The 17,153-nt window shown below is 40.7% G+C and overlaps 1 protein-coding gene across 2 annotated transcripts in view; it reads left to right on the top strand.

The window, feature by feature from the left end:
* The first annotated feature begins 5,659 nt into the window (after positions 1 to 5,659).
* Positions 5,660 to 17,153, top strand: part of NUCB2 (nucleobindin 2) — a 41,332-nt gene continuing 29,838 nt past the window's right edge. Inside the window, exons 1-2 of one of the 2 annotated variants that reach the window (XM_005215930.4) lie at positions 5,660 to 5,772; positions 10,899 to 11,052. The gene's annotated coding sequence lies outside the window, so the exon portion shown is untranslated. Of the gene's footprint in view, positions 5,773 to 10,898; positions 11,053 to 17,153 lie in introns of those variants that run through there. The other variant, NM_001075381.1, reaches the window with a different exon arrangement.

The following is a 17,153-nucleotide window of genomic DNA, read 5'->3' as shown; positions in this document are numbered from 1 at the left end:
CTTCAACCTACAACTGTTTCTGACCCAACTACTACAAGACCTCTGGACCAGCACCCCGACAGGAACCTCCTTCAAAGACCTGACCAAACTGATGTCTCAACTGGTGTCTCAAGGCTTCAGGGAACCTTCTATGACCTGACTCCAGACGAAATTGATTTCTTTACTCTCATTCTCTACATCATTCTACATCCTAATGAACACTGTTCCTCCTCAGATTCAAACAACCTCCAACTTGGGGCCTTCTGCCCCTCACCCTGACTGGCCTCTCCCCATCTCTCTAACTATAACTGCCCTCTTAATTTTAGTCCTTGCTATATGCCTAGTAACTGTCTCCCCTCAGGACTGGTCACCTATTCTTCGTCTTTCTGTAGGTATCGCCTACGTTGTTAGCTGTGTTCTACTCCTAGGGTGCTACTTCCTCCGCACTGCCTCACTAACAGCCCCATGACTCCCTCGTTCCTTATCCTTCTGCACTCCCCAGCCTTCTGGCTACTCCCTGCCGCTGCTCAGACATTTATTCTTATGTTCATTCCTCATGTTATAATACGGCTCCAAGACCATGCACCATGAACCTCGGTGGGGGGGAGTCCAAATCCCTACTCATTGTTAAAGTACAAAAGAGGAGTTTCATGAGCACCAGCTGTAAGCCAAATGAAAGAAACATGCTTCTATTCCATTACCCACTGGGGGTACTCAGACGCGGGGGGTACTAGATCAAAATCAGGAAAAAAAAACAAGAACAAGTCATAAAGAACATAATTTCCTGGTTACAGGCGACTCCTGAACCTTATAAATGCCTAGACCTCCTTTCCCAATTATGGCCTCTCCTAAAACCTCCCTCTGGCAACCAACACCTTACAACACACATCCCAGTGTTGGATATGCATGTCATTGTCTCCCTCATCACACATAGCAATTCCCTTACCCTCAACCTGGCTGTCACAGGGCAACTATACCTCCCCTTCCCAACAAAAAACTACACAACTCATTGGACCAGTCTCTGACAATGTCCTACTCTCAGCCTCTTGAAACCTAACCTGTATCAACTACTCTAGTCCCAACTACACTGGTCTTACAAACTCTGCTCCCTCCTTCTGTTCCACTTGGGTTCTCTGGAACAGCACAAATAATTGCACCAATCCGAGACTCTTCATTCTCTGCAGGACCTATGCATATTCATGTCTCCCCCGGACCCCCTTGGACCTTGCATCTTGGTCTTCCTGACCCCAGGTCTAACATTCCTCAAAGAAGAAGAGGTAGAACAAATAGTCTACCCACAAGGGGAAATTTCCAACAGGAAAAGATGAGCTGTCATAGCCCCCCTCCTGATTGGTACCGGCATAGCAGCAGCCCTAGGCACTGGGATTGGGGGCATCTCGACCTCGGCCCATTGGCACCCCATTCCAGTACTCTTGCCTGGAAAATCCCATGGACAGAGGAGCCTGGAAGGCTGAAGTCCATGGGGTCGCTGAGGGTTGGACACAACTGAGCGACTTCACTTTCACTTTTCACTTTCATGCATTGGAGGAGGAAATGGCAACCCACTCCAGTGTTCTTGCCTGGAGAATCCCAGGGACTGGGGAGCCTGGTGGGCTGCCGTCTATGGGGTCGCACAGAGTTGGACACGACTGAAGTGACTTAGCATATCCCAAGAACTTAATGAAGACATGGAGCAGGTAGTGGAGTCCTTCGTTTCAATTCAAAGACAAATTAACTCATTAGCTTCTGTGGCCCTACAAAATAGGCGAGTCCTGGACCTTTTCACCGTGAAAAAGGGAGGGACCTGCCTTTTCCTAGGAGAGGACTGCTGCTATTTTGTTAATGAAAAGGGCATAGTCCAGGGCAGAGTCAAAGAACTTAGAATTGAACGCTACAGAAAAAAGTTACAAAACCTTTACAGTCCCCAAAACCTGTTCCAACAGGCCCTCCCTTGGTTGCTCCCTTTCCTGGGACCATTGGTACTTATCATTTTATTCCTCTTATTTGGACCCTGTCTCTTCAATCTGTTTCAAAGATTTCTCCAAGAACTGACTCAGGCCATCTCTTGAGACCAGGTCAAGACCATTCTTCTTCTCAAGAGCCTCATCCCAAGCTCAGGAAAAGGAGACCCTGGGCCCTAGGACAATCCTCTGTTCCAGACACAAAATCGTCACCCCTATTGAGCAGGTAGTAGCCAGAGAGATACAGTGCCCTTTCCCCCATTTTTCATGATTTCAGGGTCTGGAATGAAGGAGTCTTTGGGCCTAGAAAAGAAAACAACAGTGTCAAAGGCCCTCGCTGAATCATCTAACTTCAGAGAAAACAAAACCGAACTTTAGGTCTCACCCTGATGCTCCAGGCCGGTTGTATCTAACTGAGACTTAACACCCCCTGCCCAGGGGACTTATCACCCCCTGCCCAACTACCAATGCCATCTCAACTAAAGAATACCCAAAACATCCCACCTAACTAATGTTTCCTTTATCGCTTCCACAAACCTCCCTTTAAATATGAAGCCTCCCTGATCCCTCTTGCACTCAGCCTGGTCGTTAGGCTGACTGTCACTCCTCCTTGCCTGAATAAAGGTAACCTACTTCCGTTGAGGTCGTCTCTCCTTCTTTTCTGCCTCGGCCCGAACTATACCTTACAGGCAGTTGGGTAATTTGGCCCAAGGGCCATAGTTTGCTGACCACTGACCTAGACCATATAAAACTACTAAGTCTTGATGGCCATGTAGAGTGTACTGTTGTTTTCTTCCTTCAGATTACTTACTGTTTCTTATAAGTATTACTGCCTCCCTCTCTTCCATTCTAAATGCAATGAGGAACTTGGCCAGGTTATATCCTGTGGGACCCTAGAAACAGTGAGAAGGGGAAAGTAGAAGTATTGAAAAGCCAGAATCCCCCTGACACCTTTTTGTTTTTATTTTTTCCTGGAGGACCCAAAGTATGGGGGTAGGCTTCACATCAGCTGGTTCTCTGGAATTGTTTCCCTTTCATTTTCTCCTGGCCTCCAGTAAACTCATTTTGAGCTTTTCACCTGAGTCAAGAAAAATTATGCAATGATATTTTATCCCTGCTTATACCAGGTTGAGCAATAGCCCCTTGATGGCAGTGGCAGTGTGAATCAGAAAGGAGTTCAGAGGTAACAGATTGGAGGCTTGTAGGGATGGAGGGGCAGAGAAATAATGTCTATGAGCATCTCTTCTCTAACAGTTTACACACATCATTTGAACCTTATAGTAAGTTCACTATTATGATCCCAGGTTGCAGATAGAGAAACTGATATCAGTATTTTATCCAACATTAATATATGGACTATGGGCTTACTATGTGCCAAGAACCTCTTTGCTTTACAAATATGAACTCATTTAATCCTCACATGTTTATGAAGTGGGAACTATTATTGCCTCCATGTTATAAATAAGGAAGCTATGCTATGGACAAAGGTTAAGTTACTTGGCAGAGGACACTCAACTAATAAAGATAGAACCGGGTTTTTAATTTAGGCAGGGTTGGGACCTAGTTTTGACTCCAAAGCCTTGTTTTCTTCCTTGAACAGTGCAGTAGTGTGTTCTTCGTCCTTCTCCCCATCAGGAGATTTTCCATTAGTGCCAAAGCCCCAAGTTTGGAGTTTTACCTATTAAATAAAGTAACATTTCCTTATAAGTCCCTCAGCCCATAGTTCCAGGGTTCATGATTAATGTTCTTATTTTTCTCCATCACAAAAGCATCTTCACTAGTATAGATGCTGTTGCCTGCTTTACAGGCACATGACATACTGAAATATCTTCCTTAATGATCTCTCCTAATCCTGAATCTTGCTGTTTCATCTGTTTGCCCTGTCTTCCTGTTTTATTCTTCCTTCACCCCAGAATATTGCTGAGAATATTGCTGACATCTCAGTCACCCCGCTATGGTTCTTTCTCTTTTCATTGTGTTGTTGGACTAGCCAATTTCTTATTTTCCATTGGGTTACTAGATAATAATAATAAATAATATTTATCTTGATAATAGTGTAGAAAATTACCAGATCTTTCAGGGCTTCCCTTTAAAGGGTTTATCTCAAATGTCAGGGCTTAGATCAAGCACAGTGTGTTTGGCCCTGTGGTAGATAATGGGTAATAAAAATGTGGAAGATACTTCCTGCTTTTGATGTATTTACAATTTAGTATTTTCCACAGAGACGGGATGTGGCTTGTCTCCTAATCTAACACTAACATTGGTTACTAATGACATATTAATATTACCAATACCTTCACATTAGTATTTATATTTTTCAGATAGAGATTTAGTGTTCCTACACCATAACTTTTTGAACATCCTTTCTTATTCTAGTGCTTTCATTCTTCAATATCTCCATCAAAACTATGATTATTTTCCTTGCATTTGCCTCTGCTATTAAACCTTCAGTGGAGGCAGTCACAACATACTAGGACTTTCATGACAGTAAGGGAGATAGTTTGAGATTTGAAGAAAAGGCACAAGCACTTCCTCCTGAACCTTAAAAAAAGCTGAATTTCTAGGCACTGTTCTTCATGTACAGATGAGAGTTGTGTAAGAGTAGAGATCGCCGGTCTTGGAATCTAGAGAGCTGAATTGCAGCCCTGGCTCAGCCACTAACATGAGAAGTACTAACATTTATAGAACACTTACTATGTGCCTGTCACTCTTCTATTTACTTATGCTGTAAAGAGGAGGATACTATTATTATTCTCATTTCACAGACAAGGAAAGTGAGGCACACAGCGCTTAAGCGAGTCAAGGAATTGGTTTCACGTGGGCAGTTGGGCTCCAAATAGGTGATTTAGCTACTATCCTGTATTATTTCCCGATAAAAAGCAGCTAACATTACTAACATATGCAGCAGGTTCTATACTGGTTTTCTGGAATCTTATCTAAGCGTCACTAACAACTCTGAGATAAACACCATTTTTACAAGCAAGAAAACAGCTTCAGAGAAAGATGCCATTACTTAGCAGACTCAGTCGAAACCAGCCTTGAGGCTCCAAAAGTTTCTCTAATCCTCGAGCCACGAGTATCTTTGAGGATCAGTTCCCCCATCTTTAAAATGATGGGTGTGGAGCAGATGTCTTAGTTCTATAAGAAGGAGGGTGCGGAGAAAAGAAAGATACCGCAGACGGGTGTGAGAGAAGGTGAAACAAAAAGCAATCAAGCCACAGTGGCCCACGGCATAACAAAACCGGGGTAGGTGAGCTTACAAATACAGGTAAGATTCCCGCCAAGGAGGAGGCCCGGGGTATTAGACCCAAAGGAGGCCTGCGGGCGAAAATCGCCTGACCGCCTGACCAGTATGGGCGCTGCCAGCGCGCACCGGCGGCCGAGGGCGAGGAGACACCTGTTTTTTTGTCCCGGTCGCGGGTAAGCACCTCACCCACCCAAATCCTGCTCCACAGGATTCTCCATGAAAGCCCGAGAAGGAAGGGGCGCGGCTTCCTAGTCCGCGCCGCAGAGCGCCACGTCCCTCTTGGCTCACCCTCCCCGAGGCTCCTACGCCTTAGAGCTCCACACCGCCCGCCTCCTAGCCCTCCGGCGCGGCCTGGTCTCCGCCCTAGCCAATCGGCGCCTTCCACTCTCCCGGTGGGACCAATCAGCGGCTGCCGGGGACCCGGGCTGTCGCCATGGCAGCAAGGAGGCGGGAGCGCGCCGTGGGTAGAACTACAGTGCAGAGCCGGCGGCTGGGGGCTTTAGAGGCCAGCCTGTTCCCTGCAAGCATTCAGCAGGCGGAGCCTCGCGCTTGGAGACCCGGCTTCGTAAAGCTGGCGGCCTCAAGGTGGGTGAGGATCGGGAGGCTGGGGCAGGTCCTGAGATAAAGCTCAGTTCGCCTGCCCTGCCCCAGCAGTGAGGATGGTGGGAGCTCCACTATGGACGGGCACGGTGGGGAGTAGGTTCCAGCTCTAGCTGGAGGCGCGGGGTCCCTTTCTCCGTTCCACCCGCTGCAGGGCACCGGTGCTTTCTTTGGGGTCTATCAAGGGGCAGGCTCTTGGAGAAGAGCAGGCGAGGGTCGGTAAGTGCAGGACCGAGTCCCGGGGTGGGCTCCAGCCTGGCCTTGGCAGGGCGATGGGCGAGGGAGGTGCTCACTGGTGAACAGGGTACACCTACCACTTCCAGGCTGATGCTCACCACATCCCGCGACGCCGAGCTAAGCTAGGCCGGTGAATCCTGCTCTTCTGCCGGTTGTGTTAAGCCGGCAGCCGCTGACATCAGGAGAGGAGAAAGTTGGTGCCAGTTGTGGTATTGTTTTCCCTAAGTGACAAATCTTTAGATGTAAGATGGTGGTATGGAGTTTGAGAAAGACGGTACTTTCTTGTTGCACCTGCTAAATGGTAACTGAGTGACTAAATGTGGTTATTGTTGTGGATGGTTCCGGGCAGTGGTTTTGGATGACAATTATTTTTATAAAGTTAAGTAAGAGAGGAAATATGAACTTGAACCATTGAACCATTCTCGTTTCTTGGAGACAGAAACCTCTTGAAAGTCTCAAAGTGTCTACCAAACTCCTAAACTGGATAGTGTCCATTTACACAATTGAATAAGAATGCTGCCATCTAAGCCTTTTATTAAAGCTATTAAATCCATGGGTGAATATGAACACCAAACTATGTATTACTTTTGTTAGAAAAGGGAGGAGGAGGGAGAAGAGAGGTTAAATGCAATTATATCTGATTGTCAATTTTGTTTGAAGGAAATTGTGGACTTTCCTTATAAGAACTGAATTGATGAGATGGTTGCTTTCAGGAATGCATGAAAAGTAATATGATTAGTGGTATAATAGATTTGGATCGGGTAGCTTATAGTATATATATTTTTTAACAGCCTACTTAAATTACTTGTTTCTTACGATCCTTCCTCATAAATTCGGTTGAATAGTGTGAGGCAGTCTCCAGATTCTTGCATCTTGTCCCTCATAGATAGTGCCTTGGATTAGTTCAGATTTAAGCCAAGTTGTATTTCTTGTTTTATAAAATTTGAAAACTAAGTTCAACAAATGTTGAACAAACAGATATTTCAACAATTCTTCCTCAGTTAGTAGAGTCCAAAGTTTAAGAAAAAACATGGAAATTTAGAATTAGAAATGAAATATCAAATAATATCCCTCTTGTTGTTAGGGTGAACATAGGAACTTCTGTTTCTCACCTTGGTCTTGAAACTCCCCATGACCTGCTCCAGCTTTCCAAGATGAGTGAAAAATTCATGTGTCTCCTTGTAGTTATCCATGCTGTTCTCCATCTATTCTAACTTTATCTGTTTTGCAAGGGTGGAGTCCATGTTGCATTTACATATCTCTGATTTCCTGAGGTATTTATTGTTTATACCACACATTTTGTATATACCCTTTCAGTATGCTTTTTGCCAAGTTGGTTTGTGTTCTGTAAATACCAGTTAAAATGACTTGCACAATTAAGGCAATAAAGGTATGCTTCAAAACAGCGATAATTGATTATGGGCACTAATATAGAATATCAGTAGCATGCTTGATACCAGTGTCTTTTTATTTGGGGGCATATTATATACCTCCTACACATACCAAACTAATTTTTGTGTTATTTAGAATACGCACTTTCTAAGTGTTTTCCACATTCTAAGGACTGTTTGGGTGACTGAAGTGTGCAAAATACCATTTTAAGTACTGGGTAGCTAGAGGAATCAAGTGTAAAATTTAAAAATGTATCAAAAATAATTCTGAAAGTAATTACTCCTCTAAGTATTGTAAGTAATTGAGTTGACTATATTTGACATGAAAGATGATTAACTTTTTAAAAATAATTGAAGATCTAAAATGGGGAAACTGTTATTCTTATGCTTAATACATGCAGTTAGTTTATAGACTTTAAAAAACAGGCTTCTAACAATTTAAAATAATTTATTCAAGGAAAAACCTTGATAACTTTAATGATTAATCTAAATTTTCTAAAACCACCACAATCTGGTAAAAAGTGTATTTCATTAGAATTAATTCTAAAGGCCAGATTCCAATCCTGGCTCTGCCAGGTGATCTTGGCCAAGTCAGTTAACTTCCTTGTGCCTTAAACCTTTTATAAAAGTAGGATCTGAACTGAACCACTTCTAAGATCATTTCTGGTTCCAGCATGCTCTGATTTTAAAAATCTAAAGCAACCTAATGAAAAGTTAAATAGTAGCTGCATTTCTTTTATTTTGTGGCAGAATTTTTTAACATACAGTATTTTAGTTATCTGAAGTACAGTTCAGTTCAGTTCAGTCCCTCAGTCGTGTCTGACTCTGCCACCCCGTGGACTGTAGCACGCCAGGCCTCCCTGTCCATCACCAACTCCTAGAGTTCACTCAAACTCATGTCCATTGAGTCAGTGATGCCATCCAACCATCTCATCCTCTATCGTCCCCTTCTCCTGCCGACTTCAGTCTTTCCCACCATCAGGGTCTTTTCAAATGAGTCAGCTCTTTGCATCAGGTGGCCAAAGTATTGGAGTTTCAGCTTCAGCATCAGTCCTTCCAATGAACACTCAGGACTCATCTCCTTTAGGATGGACTGGTTGGATCTCCTTGTAGTCCAAGGGACTCTCAAGAGTCTTCTCCAACACCACAGTTCAAAAGCATCAATTCTTCGGCTCTCAGCCTTCTTCACAGTCCAACTCTCACATCCATACATGACTACTGGAAAAACCATAGCCTTGCCTAGACGGACCTTTGTTGGCAAAGTAATGTCTCTGCTTTTTAATATGCTGTCTAGGTTGGTCATAACTTTTCTTCCAAGGAGTAAGTGTCTTAATTTCATGGCTGCAGTCATCATCTGCAGTGATTTTGGAGCCCCAAAAAATAAAGTCTGACACTGTTTCCACTGTTTCTCCATCTATTTGCCATGAAGTGATGGGACTGGATGCCATGATCTTTGTTCTTGAATGTTGAACTTTAAGCCAGCTTTTTCACTCTCCTCTTCCACTTTCAAGAGGCTCTGAAGTACAGTACATGTAAATAATGAAGACATTATAATTTTAATAAATTTAAAAATTTTGCTGTTGCTTTTATGTTTATTGAATATACACATGAGCAATGGTATTTGTTTTTCAGAAACTCATTATCAAGCATGCTGTACGGGTTGGGGAGAGATAAATTAGGAGTTTGAGATTAATACACACATTATTAATTATAAAACAGATAAGCAGCAAGGACCTGCTGTATATCATAGGGAACTATATTCAATATCTTAATAACCTATAATATAAAATAACCTGAAAAGAATATACATATATATATAGATATAGATATACCTGAATCACTTTGTTGTGTACCTGAAAGGAACACAACATTGTAAATTAGTTAGTTATACTTCAGTTTTTAAAAAGAGTTGATTTAAAAAAAATTAACACTATAGCCATCTGTTAAGATTGAGAAAAAAGGCAAAATCCTGGTTTTCTTGATTGGTGTCCTTTTCTACAGATACGAGCATCAAAGACACTAAGATCTATACTGATATCTTGATACAGGGAAGGGTTAGAATACAGCTCAGCTGGTCATACATCTGATGTTTTATTGTGAATCTCACTTTCCTATTGACTGTCACTTTCAAATGGAAAAATGGAGTTGAGCCGTAGGTTGGCTTTTGCCCTTTTCGCTGCTGCCATGGAGAAATTTAGAAGCCATCTGTTTTTCTCCACCCCACCCCTTTTCTCTGTCGGAATTCTGACACTGACAGTAAGTAGGTTGAAGCAACCCAAGTTTCCTGACTTGAAGGAAGAAACCTGGGTCTCTTTCAGAAACTTTATTTTAATGTCAGGGAGGAAGAGATTGTATTCTTCTTTTGTGGGTTGTATTTTTTTCATTGACCTGCATCAAGACTTTGGCTGTGGCATGCTCTAGGGAGAGCTCTAACATGGCCTTTCCAAAAAAAATGACATTTTAAGGTTATATGTCAAACTGGCTTATTGCTGTTAAAGTTCGATGACTTTGGGTGTTTACAACACAGATTTTTATTATTTAAATATATAGATATTAAATTTTCAAGACAGGAAGGGCATTACTGTTTCTGAAGCATTTACTGTTGCCATGTACTGTACTAATTCCATTGTATTCATTCTTATTTTCATCCAGTCAAAAACTTATGAAGAAGTATTAGTTTGATTTATGGATAGGAAAATCGAGACTCAGAGAGTCAAGTAGCTTGGCAGTAAATGGGAGTGGTTAGGATTCAATCTGCAGTTTATTTTTGACCACGCTAATAAAAGTCATGTGCCTTTCCAACATAAGTTGCATATGATCATTCTCCTGCTTAGATAATTTTATGTTAACTATAGTACCATGAAAAGAAATAAATATGTGTTCTTAAAATTTGAAGATATTTTATTTCCTTATTTTCTTTATATACTGCTTAGAAATAATTTATTATATTCACTGGTGAGTTTGCAATATAACTGCCTTATATTTTACAGTTGGGTGGTGGGTTTCAAAAAAGAATTTGAGATGTTGTGCTTTATTACTGATCTCTGTGTTTAAGGCATGGGCCAAGCTTAATTTTTAAAAGTGGTAATAAGAGTAAAAAAGGATTCTAGATAAAGATTTTAAGAAAAAATTCAGTTAAGGATTGAATGGGGAAACTTAGAATGTATAATGAAGTCTCATTGAAGAGGAAAAAATAAGCTTTTAGTTTGAACTTTTCTTAACTATTTAAAAGAAGAGCAATATGGTAAAACCTTGGCATATAAATAAATATCTTTGCTTATTTTGGTCTTTGATTCTATTTGGATAATATATTTCTTTTCCTTCCCCACTGGGATATGATATAGACTCCTTCCACAGTATAGAAATGTTGGCACCTTTTATTTTCACAGAATTTGACACATATATACACTGTAATGTGCTACTACCACTGTAATAAGCCTAAATTTATGTTTATGTTTATTTTTATTTATTTTTTATATTTAGAACCTGTGAAGAGTCAGTTCTTAGTGAAAAAGCATTGAGACAGGAGCCAGACCCACCTCTTCACCAATTTGATATTGTGCAAGTCATCTTACCTCTCTGGATCTCAGTTGCCTCATCTGTAAAAAGGAGATAGAAATTCTTTACCTGTTTGAAGGTAAGTGATCAGTTAAGAGGGCTTCCCAGGTGGCTCAGTGGTGAAGAACCCTCTTGCCAGTGCAGGAGATGTAAGAGACATGGGTTTGATCTCTGGGTCGGAAAGATCCCCTGGAGGAGGGCATGGCAACCCACTCCAGTATTCTTGCCTGGAAAATCCCATGGACAGAGGAGCCTGGCAGGCTACAGTCCATAGGATTGCAAAGAGTCAGACATGACTGAAGCAACTTAGCACACTTGCAGGATCATTTAAGAAAGCAAAAATGAAAACAGACTTAGTGGTGGCTTAAACATAAAAAATTTATTTCCTCATGTAAAATAATTCTTAAAGGAGGCAATCTAGGATAGTAGCTTCATAAAGTTTCCAGGGACCTAAACTTTTTCCACTTCTTTGATCTGTTATCCCTAAAATGTGGCCCTGGTCCTCATAGTCCAAAATAGCTGCCAGAGCTGTATCCACCAAAACAAAGTTCCAGGTAGCAAGGCAAAGACAAAGAAAGATGCAACCTCTCCCTTTAAGGAGATTATTCTGAACCAAAGGAATTATCCTTTGGTTATAATAATAACCAAAAGATTATCCTGTACCAGGGAAGCAGAGAAATGTAGCTGAATGCATGGTTGCCTTGAATAAAATTGGGCTTTTGTTATTGCAGAGGAAGGGAAGATTTGGATATTGACTGGCAAATAGAAGTGTTTGTACAATATGAATCTTTTTCTCTTTCATCCCTGAGATCTGTGTGCTGTGATAAGCATTTAAAGAAGCTTCAGTAATTTGTCATGTGAGAGTTTTAAGTTTGGCCATTATCTCCAGAAGGAAATAACTTTCATCTAACAAACTGTTTTTCTTTTTTTATGTTTATCCCAGGATTCACTGTAGAAGGCTTTCTGTCTTAATTGGGTATTTGTTCTGGTTATTTAAAAAAAATTACCCATAAATATTCAATAGTAGATGTTTGTTGTATAGCTAACATTTATTGAGCCACTTGCTTTATGCAAAGTACTAAAAAGACAGATAAGTTATCCAAAGAGTATCACATAATAAATCATCAGTAAGTAAATTTATGTTGAAAATTGTTATCCACCTTAAGATACTTTTAAGTTCAATGTTGTCATGCAAGGAACATTGTTGCCTTTGTTGGTTAAAAGATGTTGTGGTTTTGTGTGTGTGTTTTTTTAACCACTCAACTGTTAACTGTCTTGAAATTTCCTTTTACTTAACTACTGTCCCTTGCCTAACTTATTTAGGTATACCAATATTTTATTTCCTTCTAGAAGTTTTTGGATAGAAGTGAAGTGAAGTGAAGTTGCTCAGTTGTGTCTGACTCTTTGCGACCCCATGGACTGTAGCCCACCAGGCTCCTCTGTCCATAGAATTCTCAAGGCAAGAGTACTGGAGTGGGTTGCCATTACTTCCTCCAGGGGATATTCCCGACCCAGGTATTGAACCCGGGTTTCCCTCACTGCAGTCAGACACTTTACAGTCTGAGCCACCAGGGAAGCCCAAATATATCCTATACTTGCCACATGAAATGCTTCAATTGCCATTTTATCTGTAAAGACAGTGAATTGAAATAAAATTTTGAGAAAAGGAAACTGAAATTTAGGGAATGGAAATTGGTGAGGGAAGAACTTAAAGATTCCATCATTTAGGGATATTAGAAAGACTGTAAGGAGCATTTAGCATTGTAAGTCATCTGACCGAAAATCTCTTAGTTGCTGAATACAATTTTAATGCCTTAAATTTTTTTCAATTAATAGAAAGAATAATGCTATATGTTGTTTTGTAAGCAGCTTTTTTCAAATTGCAGTTGTTTACTTAATAGGCTGCCTTCCACATTGGATTGAAAACCCGACGAGGGTAGAGACCATGTCTATCTCACTTACCTTTGTATCCAGCATAATGTCTGGAATATAGTAGGTACTTAGTTAAGTGTTTGTTAAATTAATAAATAACAGATAACAGAGTAAAGAAAACATACTTCAGTTCAGTCTTAAATTTAAGAGCAATAGGAGTAAAAGAAGAAGGTTGGAGGGAAAAACCGATAAATGAAGAAGGAAGAGAGACTGTTGAAAGCAAAGCGAGACAAACCAGTTTCAGTTTTCTGTATTCTTCACCCTTCTTACCCACGACCATTCTTGTTAACCACTCAGGATATTTGTCCCTATAAGCAAAACAGGAAACACACACACACACAGATACACACACACAGACACCCCTACCCACTCACACCCACACCCACCCATCCACACCCACCCCAGGTAGACTTAATCCAGATAATTACTGGTAAGAATCAGTAGTTGAGAAATGTGCCTCTGTGTATGAATGGGAATTTTGTTTTGGTGGAGACAGGGAAGAATAGAGAAGCTTATTTTTAGGACTTGGAAATTGAGGGAAATTATTTTGTATCTACTGAATGTTCGGAGAGGCTTAAGAACTCTGTTTATTTTGTGCTTTTGCTTAAGGCTCTAATGCCTTTGGGATCAGTGCTTTCCATGCTGTCTTGAGATCACTGCCTGATTTAGAATTTTACATTATCCTACTTTTATTTTTTCTTCTTTTTTTTTCCTTTTTTTAAAATTTTATTTTATTTAACTTTACAATATTGTATTGGTTTTGCCATATATCAAAATGAATCTGCCACAGGTATACATGTGTTCCCCATCCTGAACCCTCCTCCCTCCTCCCTCCATTATCCTACTTTAGAGTGTTAATTTCAGCCTATCCTGGTTTGGATCAGTCTACTGTGTCAACCTCATTTAGCCCAGTATTTTCTCTTTAGGTCTCTGTTCTTATGGACAAAGAGGTTGATAAAAGAAAGGAGAAGGCCATTCTTACTGATCTGATAGTGGAAGAAAAGTATCAATAAATTCGTTTCCTTTTTTCCCCATTGCTTGTCTTTGTCACTCATCTCTGCTTCTTTTGTATGGACATTTGTATATTACTGGATTCACGAAAATCTGGAAACTTGTCTCTGACACGTTTGACATTATCTTGGCATTTAAAGAGATTTTTATAACATTACTTTTATACCTAATGAGCTAGAAAAATGTTCATTTCTTTTGTTATGATAACAGTTAACTTTTATTGAGGCCTTATTAAGAAGTAAATGTTTTAATTAGCTTTAGGCTCCAGTAAGTTAATTGTCCTAATTATTTATAAAATAAACACTAAAAGATTCAAAATTAATAGAAGGGAAAAGTATATTTAAAAAATTCTTCATCAATCAAAAACAAAATTTAAATACAGGCAAGAAAGGAAAGGAAATAAATAGTAAAGAGGCAGGATACAGAGAAAGCCCCCAAAAAGGTGGTGTTTCATTGACTCTAAGACTCCATTTGTTGCAGGAAGGAGAACCTCTTCCAGGGCCCAAAAGTGGGCTGTTATCTAGCACTCGGAAATGAATTGCCTGAGGAGACGCATGAGCTGACAAAGCAAGAGATTTTTTTGGAAAGGGAGCCCAAGGGGAGAGCAGTAGGGTAAAGGAACCCAGGAGAACTGCTCTGCCACGTGGTTCTGAGCCTTGGGTTTTATGGTCATGGGGTTAGTTTCCGGGTTGTCTTTGGCCAGTCATTCTGACTCAGGGTCCTTGGTGACATGCGCATTGCTTAGCCAAGATGGATGCCAGCAAGGATTCTGGGAGGTGGTCGGACATGTGGTGTCTCATTTTTATCTTTCCTGAACTCTTCTGATTGGTGGTAGCTTATTAGCTCTGTGTTTGTGACTAGGACCTCCTATCCTAAAACAGCTCATACAAATGGTTACTATGGTGCCTGGCTAGGGTGCAAGGTTTCAGTCAGTGTGCTTCCCCTAACACACTGATATTAAGACACACCATTTTATACCATATAGAATACATATTGCCCATAAAACTGAGTTCTTTATCGCTTAGAATTTCATTCTGTGCTTTTAAGATACATTTAAACATACAGATTTTTCTTACATTGCATTTGCAGATACATTAAGAAATTTAAAGAAGCTAAATAAATCAGTTAAGGTATTTCTAAGACTCTTTCACCTTCATAACCTAAGTCTTCTGAAATGCTTCCTTGATTCAGAATTGTGACTGTTTGTGTTTTCCCACCGGAGAAGGCAATGGCACCCCACTCCAGTACTCTTGCCTGGACAATCCCATGGGCAGAGGAGCTGGTGGGCTGCAGTCCATGGGGTCGCTGAGGGTTGGACACGACTGAGCGACTTCACTTTCACTTTTCACTTTCATGCATTGGAGAAGGAAATGGCAACCCACTCCAGTGTTCTTGCCTGGAGAATCCCAGGGACGGGGGAGCCTGGTGAGCTGACATCTATGGGGTCACACAGATTCGGACATGACTGAAGCGACTTAGCAGCAGTAGCAGTGTTTTCCACATGACATTTTCCTCTCTACTGTGGAGAGTGATGGTGATTTAATTCTAGGAGTTTCTTTAAAACCATTTGCCTGGAATTTTCTTCTAAGCTTCTGACCTTCATTTTGCAAGCTTTGATGCCAGTGCATTCCTGAAGATGATCATCATCTTACAAGCTTTGATGCTGGTGCTTTTCAAAAGATGATGATGGAAAGTTGTCAGATTCATCTTCTTTCCCCAGTCCCTCCATCAGTGATTTATTTACCACTGAGGGGTTACAGTTTGTCTAGACATGGCATCAGAAATAACATCCAGTTGGGATACCTTTCAGGCAACCTATTCTTCAAATATTCAGGTATGCAGCCTCAGAATGCATCCAGAACTAAACTCACACACTTGAAAGGCTACTAAAGGCTCTTGGACATTCAAGCCAGCTTTAGTTAACTTTCCTTTCTTAGCCATAATCCCTCTTTTACATGTATAGTAACATTTTTGAGAAATTCTTTTGTAGTTTAAATTTTAATATGGCAAGAACTTTTGGCCATAGATGCCTATGCCAGTGTTACTGCTGCTGCTGCTGCTAAGTCGCTTCAGTCGTGTCCGACTCTGTGGACCCCATAGACAGCAGCCCACCAGGCTCCCCCGTCCCTGGGATTCTCCAGGCAAGAACAGTGTGCTATTTCTTGTGTAACTCATTCTTGGAGTATCAGTCTCTTTAGCACCTTTAGCATTACTGTATCATTTGGAGACCTGTAAAAGGGCAGCAGGATTTTTTCAGCATTTCCTATGGACTAAATTCATCTTTGTTTTTTCCTCAAAATTACTTGGAAGTTATGTGGCTTCTGTTCAGTGTTGGTTGGAAGTCTCTGACAAGTTGACTTTGTTCATGAATCCATGAAATCAGTCTTATATTCTATATAATTTTTTTTATTGGAGACATAGTTTCTGCTGCCTTCATTTGCATTGTTTGGCTGCTTATAAATAATCTTGTTCTATCTCAAAATGTAAGGTAGTTTTGTCTATTTGTGGGTATCTTCCTGTCTGTAGTCAGGTGAAACACTTAGATGTTCCTTTACAAGAAAGTGTAAAGTTGCAATTATTCCTTTAACATCAAATATTTGCTTTATTAGTATCAGCTACTTCATTTCTATGTTTACAAAATAGCTTTTTCTTTCTTTCTTTCTTTCTTTCTTTTTTTTGGCCAGAAGGCTTGTGGCATCTTGTTTGCTGAACAGGGATTGACCCTGGGCAGTGAAAGCCCAAAATCCTAACCACTAGGCCACCAGTTGTCGTTGTTGTTGTTCAGTTGCTTCGTCGTGTCCTCTTGGTGAAGGCAGGGTCTGCAGCATGCCAGGCTTCCTGTCCTTCACTATCCCCCAGATTTTGCTCAAACTCATGTCCATTGAATTGGTGATGCCAATCCAACCATCTCATCCTCTGTCGTCCCCTTCTTCTTCTGCCTTCAGTCTTTCACAATGCCAGGGTCTTTTCCCATGAATTGACTCTGCATCAAGTGACCAAAGAATTGGAGCTTCAGCTTTAGCATCAGTCCTTCCAAAGAATATTCAGAATTGATTTCTTTTAGGATTGACTGGTCAAACCAGGCCACTAGGGAACTCCCCCAAATAGCCTTTCATTTTAATGCCAAATCATAATTTAATCCTTTTGAAGATGTATTAAATGGCAATTAAATTCAATTTGTGAGAGACCAAAAAATGCAAAAACTCAGTCTAAAGTAATGGCAGTAGAAATAGCTAT

The sequence above is a fragment of the Bos taurus genome, chromosome 15 (genome assembly GCF_002263795.3).
Source record: "Bos taurus isolate L1 Dominette 01449 registration number 42190680 breed Hereford chromosome 15, ARS-UCD2.0, whole genome shotgun sequence".
NCBI classification, from domain to species: Eukaryota; Metazoa; Chordata; class Mammalia; order Artiodactyla; family Bovidae; genus Bos; species Bos taurus.
This window is presented reverse-complemented; position numbering and strand designations above follow the sequence as displayed.